Source organism: Aricia agestis, chromosome 3, assembly GCF_905147365.1.
Source record: "Aricia agestis chromosome 3, ilAriAges1.1, whole genome shotgun sequence".
In the NCBI taxonomy this organism is placed as follows: Eukaryota; Metazoa; Arthropoda; class Insecta; order Lepidoptera; family Lycaenidae; genus Aricia; species Aricia agestis.
Genome location: NC_056408.1, coordinates 13380029 through 13394127, shown reverse-complemented (window position 1 = coordinate 13394127; position 14099 = coordinate 13380029).

The window sequence follows — 14099 nt, the reverse complement described above, 5'->3', positions numbered from 1 at the left end:
ATCACGGTGAACTCTATACCTACAGGGGACACAATATACACACACTAAAGTATTACCACTTGGTTTTGTTACAGCTATACAGGGTGCAATTAAACCTACCTGCCAAATTTTTTTTGGGGCTTAGGTATCGTTAGATGCGTCCATTAAACCAATAAAAATAGGGTGTTAATTTTTTACAAAAACATTTTATCCCAAAAAAAATCGATGCTCAATGGTCACTTCATAAGTTCATAATACATAATTACGATTACCGCTAGTGGGCATTTTCAAAAAAATGTGTACCCCCTGATTTTGCCTTGTCCCTCGACTTTGTTAATTTATTTTGTTGAGATAAATAACTTTTAACAGAATATATTAATTTAAGTGAAAAAAGTATATGTTTAAATACATATATAAATTGTCGTCTTGTTGTTACTTTACTAAATAAAAAACTTACGAAGGTTTTAAAGTATTGAAAACCATCAAATATACCTGTCCCCTTCCCAACTAAGATGAGATAATGATTGATTTTAAAAAATATCCAGTATTTGAAGTGATTTCTATACATAATTTTAAATCTCAAAAGTCAAATGTATCAGCTGAAAGTATCAATTATATATTTTTATATGTAATTTCTTTAAAAAATTAATTTGAATTTAAAACGAAAATTTTAGTCTTCCGGAAGATTCCGCTTTGTGACCGCTCGTTTTTGCAAAAATTCTTCTAATACTAGAAATTATTCGGCACGATCTGGCAAAACAACGTATGTTCTTCATCGATAGGCACGTCTTTTTGTTTTTACTGGCAAACTAACTAGTGAAAAGCGCGGAAATGTTGTTGAAGTGCAGGTGTTTCAATTTCTTTGTTCAGGTATGTGACCAAGTTTTACTGTTATTAATCACTTTTCTTTGATTATTGTTATTGTTTACACATTGCAAAACTTGTATAGTATTTGATACCAAAAATGTATTTGTGCTAAATAAGATGGTTAATTTTTAAACAATTTAAAACAACAAGCAGGTAGCATTATGTGACCTCCGTTGGGTGACTTTTTCTACGGTCATTTTTGATATTATCAGGAAAATGCCTTAAATTCCGCGTTCTTTTTTGTTTTTTTGTATAATAAACTATATTTCCTATTACATTAAAGAAAAAAATTATAGAAAAAAAGAAAAAATTGACATAAAAATTAAAATGAAATTTTATACCCTGTACACGTTTTTCTGAAATTGCCCTAGTGCGTCGCGCGGCGCGCCGAACACATCCAGTCGAAAGACCGGTTATGCGTAGGGGTAAAGCGGGGGTGACGCGCGGGGTGGGAGGCGGGAGGCCCGCCGGTCGCCGGACGCCGGCGACCGTTTAGTACCACGCGCGTAGTTGTATAGCTAACACGTAATTATTTTGTTTGTCACGGCCCCCCCGGCCCCCGCGCTTTAATTAGTGTCTGTTACAATGTACCCTAACCACGATCGAGTGTTATGAAATGTGGAGGCATAGGTGGAGGTGCTACATTTTGAGTGGCGAAAGTTTACGCGGAACCCAGAGACTGTACGAGCAAGAAAGTTTTCCTCGTCTTCGTAACAGCTGTCTGATGATTCTCGAACGCAGCAGCTGTATCCTGAATCTAAATCGCGAAACAATCAAAGACTCGGATTATGGACAGTTCGCACTTCGCAACACTTGCACACGCCTAGCCAGCCTCGAAGACATGCCTCTGACGAGGTTAAAAGTGACAAAGTTGTGCTTAGCAAAAATTTGTATTTTGTGTTAACAAACTTTTAAAGTCTTAAAGACAATGTGCAAAACGCGCTAGACTCTGCTTAGAGCAAAACGGATTGCAGTTTGAACTATGTTAAGTGTAGACAAGATGGAAGTAAATAAGATTTAGAGGTGGGTTGTTTTGATTTCTGTACTGTGTACATAAGTTGATTGAATTTTTTAAATACGGCTAAATGCAAAGAATGTGGTTTAGATTTATTTTAAATTTCTAAAGTGCTTATTTTTCTTAATTAAAAAGTTGTAATTTTCCATTCTTTTGTATCAATTAATTTTATTCATGTGTATCAATTAATTTTATTCTAAACATACCTGTCTACCCGTCCGTGTAAGCCCGTCAAAGTATGAAGGGAAAATTCGCAACTTATGATAATAACAAGAATGCAGTGACGGATTAGCCCTTAATCAAATTAAGCAATTGCCTAGGGCATCACGTCTGAGGGGGCACCAGAAGAGTAAAGGTTCAAAGACCGATTCTAGTTGAGAAAGATGGCCCCGTTTAGTAAAAGATGGCCCCGTGCAAGTTTCTTACGCCGGTTCTTCTCGCCGGGTTAGTTCCCGAACCGGTGGTAGGCACCTTAGTTACGACGTTCGGAAAGATTTTTGTAAAAAAAATACTCTGATACTGATACTCTCTATTTTGATTTTGATTTTAGATACGGATAGGTGGCCCACAGACATGGATTGCTTAGGGCATCAAGCAGTCTTAATCCGTCACTGCTAGAATGTTAATGGAAGGGCGGGGTGGGGCCCGGCCGCGCATGTGTCCATATTTTGTGGTGTTTGGTAGGATAACTTTCAGAGGCTATTTCTCAAAATTTTAGTACTGAGTGATTATTAAAGAAGAAATACGTGTATTTTTATTTTTAACAAGGATCAATATATCCAAATTTGGCAGGAAGGTTAAATTGCACCCTGTATATGCGTCATCAGTCTATTTTTTAAGGGGCGTCCACAAATTACGTGAGGTGTTTAAGGGGAGGGAGTCGAGTCAAATCTCATCTAATCTTAGGTTGGATAGAAAGGGCCTCGGCAAATCTCACGTAATTTTTTTTCTCATTTTTATAAAAAAATATACTGTTTAGGTCCATTTCATCCACATTGTACGTATACTTAAAATTGCATAATCGTAATAAGATTAAGATCATTCACTAATTCGTTCGAAAGAAAATAATTTCATTAATACTTTGACGTTATACATCTACTGACTGTCAAACAATCCAACGCTTTACGTAAGAAACCCACATTTTAAAAATCTCACGTGACATTAGGGGGTGGGGTAGGGGGTTAAATAAAAACTCACGAAATCTCACCAGGGAGGGGAGGGTCTGAAAATTTAAAAAAAACACCTCACGTAATTTGTGGAGAAACCAGTGCTCTCGGCAATTAGATTGGCCGAGTGCACTCGCCTCACTCACAACTCTAGACACATAAAGTAATGCACTTAATTATGTTGCAGTTGAATTAATAACAATGGTTACGGGTAAAAGATGTCTCATGTTCGACGGCTACACGTTCTTCTACCGCTACCGGAGAAGTGGTGTTGCACCAGGTTCCCCAAGTGCAAAGCGTATCTGCTGGTAAACGGTAACCTTGTGAGTGAACGCGTAGGCGCTCACAACCACAGAGATTACTACCTCCACCGATGCGCTGATGGACGGTATGCGAAAATAAAAGTACGGAAATAAAAGGATGCTGTTAAGCATTTGTGTACTGCATTCATAATTTAACATTTTTTTTTTGTGGGATAGTAAGTACCTACCTACAAAAATGCTTAACAGCGACCATATACAGGTGTAACAAAACTAAGTGATAATACTTTAGGGTGTGTACGTGTTCCTTGTAAAGAGTTAACTGTGAAAGTAGCAGCGCTGAAAGACCTTTTTTTGGGATTTGTATGGGCAAGCGCCCCAGCGCGGCGTCTCGAGTTTCCCCATACAAAAGAAAAAATAGTCTTTTAGCGCTGCCACTTTCACAGTGAACTCTATACACAGCACTTAGTTTTGTTGCATCCTGTATAAGGACGCAGTTAAGCATTTGGTGTATCATCCCACAACAACATTAAGTACTTATTGAGTTATAAATGCAGTGTTGTTCTTTAGATCATTTAGATTTTAGAACAATACTGCTTTCATAACTTAATAATTTTTTTCTTGGGATAGTACACAAATGCTTAACAGCGACCATATACAGCGTGTAACAAAATTAAAGATAGGTTTTTAACTTCCAAACCATGGCCCACGTTGGTCCATGAAAGACCAACATGGGCCGAGCGTCACAAGTTTCCCCATACAAAAGTGAAAAAAAAATTCGTGTTTCAGCGCTGCCACTTTCACAGTGAATTCTCTACAAGGAACACGTACACACCCTTAAGTATTATCACTTATTTTTGTTACACACTGTATAATAAATATAATAAGACATCCGGAAATAAAGTTATATTTTTATATCACTACATAATACTGTTCGCGGTCGCGTCTGTTTGTTCGCGGTATTATCAAAAGTTTAGTGCACGGATTTTTATGCCGTTTTCACCAATCGATATATTTTTTTCATTTATTGCATTTTTGCCTTTAGCATTCAGATTATTTTACTTTTTTTATTTTATATATTATCTTTATAGCCCATATATATTATGTTACTTGTTAAAGTACCATGCTTTATTATACTGTTATTAGTAAGGAACCCGTGCGAAGCCAGGGCGGGATGTTAGTAAATCATATTTTACAAAAAATTGTAAAAAATGATTTACTTATTAGGATTAGTTTATAAAATATTATGATTTACAGTTTAATACGATTTATTTTAGGTTTTATTTAAATTTTACTTTTGTTTTTTTTTTTACTAAAAAATATAAAACTTTTGTGATGTTACTTATTATGACGAGGGAAAGTTTTTTTTAAGTTTGCTTCAAATAAACTCTGAAACGATCAGTAGTTTATTATACAAGATGTAACAAAAGTTCACTGTAGAAGTAGCAGCGCTGGAAGAGCAATTTTTTTTTCACTTTTGTATGGGCAAGCGCCCCAGCGTAACAAGTTTTCCCATACAAATATGATAAAAAAATTTGGTCTTTCAGCGCTGCTACTTTCACAGAGAACTCCCTACAAGAAACACGTACAAACCCTAAAGTATTATCACTTAGTTTTGTTACACCCTGTATATTATATGATTACTTATAAAAATAATTGTACATCTGAGTAAAAAGAAGAGTGCCTCGAAATAATCAACTAGTTTTGTATGTTTTTAATTTTTTATCCTGTAATGTAATACGAAGAAAAAATATATAAATGTAAAGGAAAACTATTTCTCTTCGAATTTTCAAATAAATAAAATCGTATTATTTTATAAGTTATGTATTAAAATTTTTTTGTACAACTATATTTTAACTCCTCCATTTAAAAAAATATTTGCCACCCAACACGTCTCATGTTTTAAGACTTCATAAAATTTTATATGTCCCATTAAAATTGTTTATTTTCAAAGCAAATCCATATAATTTTTTAATTTTTTTTTATTCAATAACGTTGTATTCTTCTATAATATTGATTTTTTTCTAGGAATGCGTCCAAAAAGTAATACCGAAAGGCAAAAAAGATATATAGAAAAACTGAAACGGGAAAACCCAAATAAATATGAAGAGATGCGAATTAGGCATTTAAATAAAGTTAAAGAAAATATAAAAAAGAAAAAAGAATCTCTGACAAATGAACAAAAAGAAAAGCTTAGAGAAAAATGGCGAAAAGCAAATGCAAAGCGTGCTAATAAAATAAAAACCGGCCAAGTGCGAGTTGGACTCGCCCATGAAGGGTTCCGCGGCAACAATATTTTTGTGAAATTAAAAGGTTCTTGATTTATTTTTATGTTTCAGTTGATTTAATGAAAGTTAATTTAAGGTTTACCATTTATGACGTATAAAAAAACTACTAGCTAGATCTAGTTCAAACCAATTTTCGTTGGTAGTTTTTATAGTAATGTACATCATATATTTTTTTTAGACTTATCCTGCCCCTACTTTAGAAATTAGAGGGGGGGACACATTTTACCACTTTGGAAGAGTCTCTCTCGCGAACTAATAAGGTTAGAAAAAATATATATTGAAAACTTCAATATAATTTTTGAAGACCTATCCATAGATGCCCCAACGCGTAGGTTAGAATTTAGATGACAAATTTTTTTTTGTTGGTTTAAGGTTTACCATTTTTGACGTATAAAAAAAACTACTTGCTAGATCTCGTTCAAACCAACTTTCGTTGGTAGTTTTTATGGTAATATACATCATAATTTTTTTACACTTATCATGTTAGAAATTAGACCCCACCCTTACTTTAGAAATTAGAGGGGGATAAAGAATAGGACACACATTTTACCACTTTGGAAGAGTCTCTCTCGCAAACTATTCAGGTAAGAAAAAAATGATATCAGAAACCTCAATATGATTTTTGAAGACCTATTCATAGATACCCCACACGCATAGGTTAGATGATTTTTTTTTTATTTCATGTGTATCTATGGGGACCCCTAAAATTTTAATATTTTTTCTATTTTTGTATCAAAATTTTAAAGCGGTTCACAGACTACATCTACTTACCAAGTTTCAATAGTATAGCTTTTATAGTTCCGGAGAAAAGTGGCTGTGACATACGGACGGACAGACAGACAGACAGACATGACGAATCTATAAGGGTTCCGTTTTTTGCCATTTGGCTACGGAACCCTAAAAAGGCTGATTGAAGCAAATACTCAATTAAAAAGACGTAACAAAAATTTAAGGCAGACTTGTAATAGAAAGCGACTTGATGTTTTAAAAAAGCTAAACCAAGAAAATAGACCAAAAGAAAAGACTGAAAATGAACATCAAATTAATACCCCGCTTACAAAAACAAATATTTTTATAGAAGAAATATACCAAAATTATGTATATAAGAAAAATAAAAGGTTAAAAAATACTGTTACTGAACACCATTGTTTAGAAAAAGAGTTTCATAAAGCTTTAAGAGCTCTCCTGACTCTAAAAATCAAACATCGTCCTTCTCTCTTCACACTCACGCCCGTCTTTCATATGCCAGGTGAAAAAGGACGGCGCGGAATCATCGCCGAGTTAGTTTTACTTGAATAAAAGACGAACTATAATGATTATGAAAAAAGTGTTTTGAGCAAATTTAGGTTTTATCAATACCTTTTTAGATATTAAAAAATATTAAAGAAAAGACAGCAAACTTCGAAGATCCAAGCAAAAATGTGTCTAAAACAAGGTTTTTTGTAAAAAATAAACTATCGAGCAATTTTTGAGTAATCGTGTTTTCGTCTTGAGCATTTAATCTTTATGAACTGAAGTTACTTGTGTCAAAAAATCAGTTTTCTAGACCTTACAGATTTTGAGATCTAGGTTAAAGTATGTAGTCAAGTTAGGGTCATATGGGCGTTGTTAGTGGCGGCCGAAAAGGAAGATCTTCCGACCGAGCGAGATAGCATACTCGGTCAGGCCGAAGCCCACTGACGTCATTTCAGACTTTTTATATATCTTGCCGTTCTCCGAAACTTCGATAGCACGATGCAGGAATGTTTGGCAAATTGTGGGTACTTTGTGGCGCTAATCCTGAAAAGAAAAAGTATTTAAATCAAATCAAATCTAATCAAAATATTTTTATTCAGAGTAATTTTTTTACAAAAACATTTCCGAACGTCGATACTAAGGTGCCTACCACCGGTTCGGGAACTAACCCGGCGAGAAGAACCAGCGTAAAAAAAACTACAAATAAAATAGTAAATAAACATAAATGAAAGACAGAAATTATAATATCCTATGCCCTTGGGCTTAAAACACAGAAACATTGTCTTCGTCCTCATTTAAATACTGAGTATTATTCTGATGTGGCTAATGGCTCCTCTTCAAGATGGGCCATCGTAGTTGGCCATCGCGATGGCCCAGCGTAGGGAGGACATAGTGGCGCAGGATGGCTTATGGCGCCAGCGATGGTTGTGGGGTGGCGGCAGTGTATCGCCTCTACAAGATGGGCCAGCGTAGTTGGCCATCACGATGGCGCAGCGTGGGGAGGACGTAGTGGCGTAGGATGGCTTATGGCGCCAGCGATGGTTGCGGGATGGCGGCGGTGTCGGTTTTTCGGCCGCACATCAAAGAGACCCAGCGACATTGATATACAAAAAACCCAAGATACACATTACATATAAGTGTTACATAATATAATTATGACCATGACTGTTAAAAAATAATTATAGATTTAAGTTTTATGTTTAATTGTAATATTTGAAAAAAAAATAACAGTTTATCTAATAAATATTTGTTTCGTTCATTTATACATATTTATATCATACGCAAAACATATACATATTTATTTATTTAACATAAACTCTTAGATGAAAGTTGTGAAACCTAAGCATCTTTGTATTGTGAATTGTGATTTGTGTTTAGAACACAATTTAATTAACTCTTACAACCTAATTATTTCATTGAATTAAAAAATATATATATGAAAAATACGTCTCACCACCATGCCTTGTCCTACCGGCGAAGTTCGGTCATAAAATTTTATTGCTTTTTGTGGACTCCTTTGTAAAAAAATTGTTTATAGTTTGATTACAAGTACCTATTATAGTAAAGACGAGTATTTGGCGACAGATTTGAGTCTTACTTTTGTTCGCAACTGTGTATCTTGGGTTTGTGTATCAATTATATATTTATGTACAAGAATTGCTCGTTTAAAGATATAAGATTTCTATTGCCTATTAGAAATAATTTATGTGGTAAACCAACGTTTGCCGGGTCAGCTAGTGAAGTTACAAAATTGAAAATTGTACGTGCTGTATAAATATATTGACCATACATTGTCCATAGATATTATTATACTAGCTGTTGCCCGCGACTCCGTCTGCGACAGTATAGTATGTATAATAACAAACATAGATACACACACACATTGTGCAGTGTGCACATTAATGAAATGATGGTATGTGCTGTACAGATATTGCCGCAGCGGCTAATGCTTCCACGTCCATCTTGAACGACGTTTAGATCACAAGTCACAACTGAACACGGCCATCATGTAGATACGTTGCGACCATTGTATAGCTATAGCTAGGGAATGCAATACCGGGATACCGGGATCCCGACATACCGGGATCCCGCATGTATTTTGCGGGACTAATCCCGGTCGAAAATTTAGCGGGATCCCGCGGGACTGGCGGGATTACAAAGAAGCGTGATTCATACGTGCTCTGCGCGCGGGGGTGCGTGAACTCGCTACAGCCCCTCTATCATGAGCTCTTAAAGCCAGCCAGAATACTGACTGGCTCGCATTTTGGTACCATGACCTCTATTTTCCAGCCAGTCAGTGGTCACGTGACACAAAACTCACTTCTCCATTGTTAACTGAGTAATAATTTCGAATCATGACAACACTTCTGACATAAGCTCGCTTGCTTTTACGTCAAATACAGCAATTCAATAAACACCAACCAACGAGTAGCTTTTACTGAATAGTTTACATTTTAGTAATTTTATTTATTAATATTACATACTTTTTAGTCTTAAATTATATTGCTATTTAGTTGGTTAGTTACTTAATAAGTTATATTTTAGTCTATAGCATATATTTTAGTGAAAATAATTCGTTATTAAAACCAAAAAACTAAACATTCGAAGTGTCCAAATTTTTGGAAAACGATTAAGTAGGTATTCTCAAGTTAATCACGAAGTGATACATAAGAAACGTAGAGACCTTAGTAATCCATTTAGTGTTAGTGAGGTTTCAGAATAATAACATAAGTGAGGTGTAGTATACCTATATGTCTAGTCAACAATAAGGTTTGCATTTGTGCGATGAGCTAAGACTGCATTGATTTAGTACACAAGAAACACATACAAGGTATAAGGAACACAAGTGTTGTGTATAATTACTTACTGTAAAACAAGTATGAATTTTCACCAAAAACCTACAGGTACAATCTTATAGCTTTGCATTGTAGGTTTTTGTGTTATTTCACAAACTATTTCCTTGTAAATCTGAAGTATTATTGGTATATGCATGATAAACACTGCACCAAAGAGGTAAATTCAATATTACTTACTTTTAACAAGAATTTTCAGAACACAACCTTTTAAACTTTAGATGTATGTATAACATGCTCCGGATAAACATTGACACACCTAAACTTCTAGAAAAGTTAAATAATTGATAATATCATAGAATCCCAATTAGCTAAATTCTCATATGAGCACTTTTTCATTTAAGTATAACTTCTTCTCTTGACTACAATATGGTATTATATGATGGGAATAGTGTAAATCACTAAATTTTACTCAAAAACAAAAACCTACATTATAGTACTTTTCCAAAAAAGACTTACTTAATAAGAATTGCATAACAAACATATGGAACTTATTGTTCATAAAACATAATATTATCATAGGAACATATATTATTATGTATTACCAAAAATACTTTTGTACTTACCTCAATAATAATAATAAGTATTAGTTTTATATTAAATTAAAACTTAAAATACATGAGGACTTACTATGTACTTCTTAGGAACCTATCTTAGGAGCATTTCGTACAATCTTTTGATTGCAGTAGGTCTTTGTGTTATTTCACAAACTATTTCCTTGTAAACCATGCATGATAAACGCTGCACCAAAGAGGTAAATTCAAAGGTATTACTTTCTCAATAACAAGAATTTTGAGAACACAACCTTTGAAACTTTAGATTCATGTATATTCACGAATAAATATTGACACACACACATACACCTAAACTACTAGAAAAGTTAAATCATTGATAATATAAAATCCAAATTAGCTAAATTCTCATATGCACTTTTTCATTTATAACTTCTCTTGACTACAATATGATATAATATATAATGGGAATAGTCACTAAAACTCAAAAATATAATCCTACATTACTTATTGTTCATAAAACATAATATTTTCATTGGAACTTATATTATTATTACCAAAAATTCTTTTGTACCTCAATAATAATAATATTAGTTTTATATTATTACATTAAAATTTAAAATACATTTTAAATTTTAATGTAATAAGGACTTTAGTAAGTCCTCATGTATTATACATTTTAAAAAGATGTGGTCGTTTTAGGGACCTATCAGACAGAGTGGTCACGCGTTGAAGCACTTGCGTTGGAGCAGTCAGTGTGTGACTGAGGAGCAATTCTGACACATTCAGAACTCCTCCTGTGTGAGTATATAGAGATACTCACACGGGAGGCATTCTACAACATAATACAACACACAGAACACAAAACCCTTGACCGCTCTCTGTCTGAGATATCCCAGGCAATTTCCCATAGTTGCAACTTGCAATGCAGTTTCTTATTGTTATTGGTTTGCCAAATAAAAGTCTGAAATTATAATATTGTTTTTATCTTTCATCAAAAGTTGGTATTTGAACTCCTTTAATAATAATAAATTAATATTTACACAAGGGATATTTGATTCATCTTCTTTGATTTTAAGTGACAAGACCTTGTTTAAGATTTCCGCTGTATAAATATTTTTATAAGTATAATATAAAAGAGATTTAACACTTGCCTATCTGATACTAGGTTGATAATAAGGTGTAAGACAAATGTAGTACCTATTGATGAAAGCTGTGTATGAATATGTATCTAAGGTAGGTATATTTAAGTGAGAAAATAAATGAAAAAACATTTAAAAACGAGTATTTATTAAATTTCTTTTAATTAAAGCTTTTGAGTGAATATATATTATCTTCCTAGGACTTCGTCATCATTACACTTGCAATTCTTTATTATAAAATGTAGTACTTATAGTATCTCAGTGTTAGCAATCATCCTTTATCCTGAAAAATATTTGGTTCAGCGTACACAGTACTAATAATGTAAAATGCCTTACAAGGCACAAAAAGGGGATTATTAAACTTATAAATTGCCTGTTTATGTTACAATAATACCTATTTGAAAGCTCAAAAAAACGTAGGTGTTCAAGAATGAGTTCAAGTTCAACAAACTATGTTCAACTCATGACATCAACTCTGTTGTAATGCATGTAATTGTAATCCACAAGTTTGATGCATTTCTAAGACTTTTTCATGGTAGATTATTTAGCGTAGGTATCAAGTAGGTATAGGATATAATAAACTTATCAATTTCTTGCTTAAAACATAATCTCTATAAACTTAATAACAATATCCAATTATCTTTTTTTTTTGTCTCCTTCTTCTTCTCTTTTTTAATTGCCGACTCAGTTAGTTGCCAATGTCAGAGAATTCTTTCTCCTCTAGATCGCCATGCTTGTGATAATATAAACATGAAGGAGTGTTATTTTCTCAGTGTTTTCATAAAGGGCTTATAAAATACCAAAAAATATAAATAAAACCATTTACACATTTATAATAATTACCTTTAAATACAATAAATCGGTGCAAAAGTAACTATTCCTACATTGACCACGTTTTATATTAGAAAATAGTATATTTTATAATAAAAAATATTAATCTTTTTTTAAACTATATTTTCATCTTGATTTACAATTTTTCCGTTAGTCGTTATGGCTAAGCCATTTCAATTTCCTAAAAAAAAAACAATTCCGTTAGTCAAATTTGACGTTCGTGTTTGACATTTCTTAATCCAGTTCAGAGACAAATATTACAGGTTAAAACCATTCAGAACTAAAAGTGCACATGATACGGAAAAAGAACCATTCACTTTACAACTGTTTACATACCTGCACGGATTAGCTCAGGTTTTGACAAAGTTAATGATAGGGGGGCAGGCAGCCCACTAAACAAGGCCGTGTTCGTCGGCGTAATTTTTAGCGCATTCGCTGCAAAACCTAGTTATTGTGCATGTCCAAATCTGTCCAAATCATGTCATGCCATGGCAACGACAACTGTTTACGACTTGACATTTAACCCAATTGCAATTATCTTTTAATAATAATCAAACACTATCATAGTGTTAAATAAATTATTTGTGCGGCTGTTAGACAATTTAGGCTTATGTATTTATGTTTAGCTTTTATTATTTTAATCATGTATAAACAATTAAGACGTTGTTTACGACTTGACCAGCAACTTGTTATGGCGTTGCCATGACATCTTTTGGACATGCGCAATAAAAGGTTTGTCCAAAAATACGCCGACGAACACGGCCCAATTTACATTCAGTTCACCTATAATAATTCACTTTAAATGACAATAATTGTATCAACCAGCGTGGAGGCTGAGCCAACTTTTTCAGCTGCTGGCTAGTGGCTACCTTGTGTCGAATGTCGTCTTGTGTCGTTGTGCCGTTTGGCAGACACAACTAATAGCTTAACTTTTTTAACATAATTTTATAAGCTTGGGCTGTACCTATAAATGTAACGTAATCTTTTAGCACAACTTTCTATATATTTCGAAAAAATAAATAATTTTAATAATAGATGAAAATAAATAGGCGTGTTTTTTAGTTTTTTAACTATTATTATAACATAAAATGTTTAGTTTTTTTTATATCTAAGGTATGAAGTAGGTATTAATAAGCCCTTGTAAAAAAAAGTGACCGAGTTTATTTGAGTTTCTAAAACGGTTTCTATCAATTAGTATCAGCGTTGCCAGATTTTTTTTTGTGCCAAGTCGGGACTTTGAAACTTTTTGAGAAAAAAAGCGGGATTCTTTAGTCTAAAGCGGGACAATGTAAGAAAAAGTATAAAATCAAACGTTTTTTTTTTTTATTTTATCTTTTTATTTGCGTTAGAATAACGTTTACGTGACAAAAGATAGCTAAAGTAGCCAAAGAAAATCCTCAACTCTACCTCCCGTACTTTTATCTTCATTACGCACCATTCTTTCTCAGCACGCTGCACGTACCTACGTTCGGGCTTTTCCCGAAAAGCGGGACTGTGCCTGTCCCGCACGGGACATTTAATTTTGATGAAAAAATGAGGACGTCCCGCCAAAATCGGGACGTCTGATTAGTATAGTCTTTATAACGATTTATTTTAAAGGTTTAAGTCCACCCTGCGGGATTTTTGTATTTATTTATTTATTAAACAGATCCTTGGTGGGGGGGGGGGGGGGTTTGGGGGGGCCCCAAATCAAATGACAAAGTAGTTACCTATTACTTATTAGACAGGTTTATTTTACCGTCGTTTAATTAAGACTCTGCTATCAAGAAAACATATTGAGTCAATTTTTGGTCAAAAGTCACATACTTTTCAATTATTTGACTATAAAGATTAATTCCTATAAATAATATTCACATGTTCTAATGTGACAATGAGCTATTAGAGAAAATTATTAATAGCTAGTTACCGGACCTACGTTATTTAGTTGGCTTATGTTAATAACTAACTAATT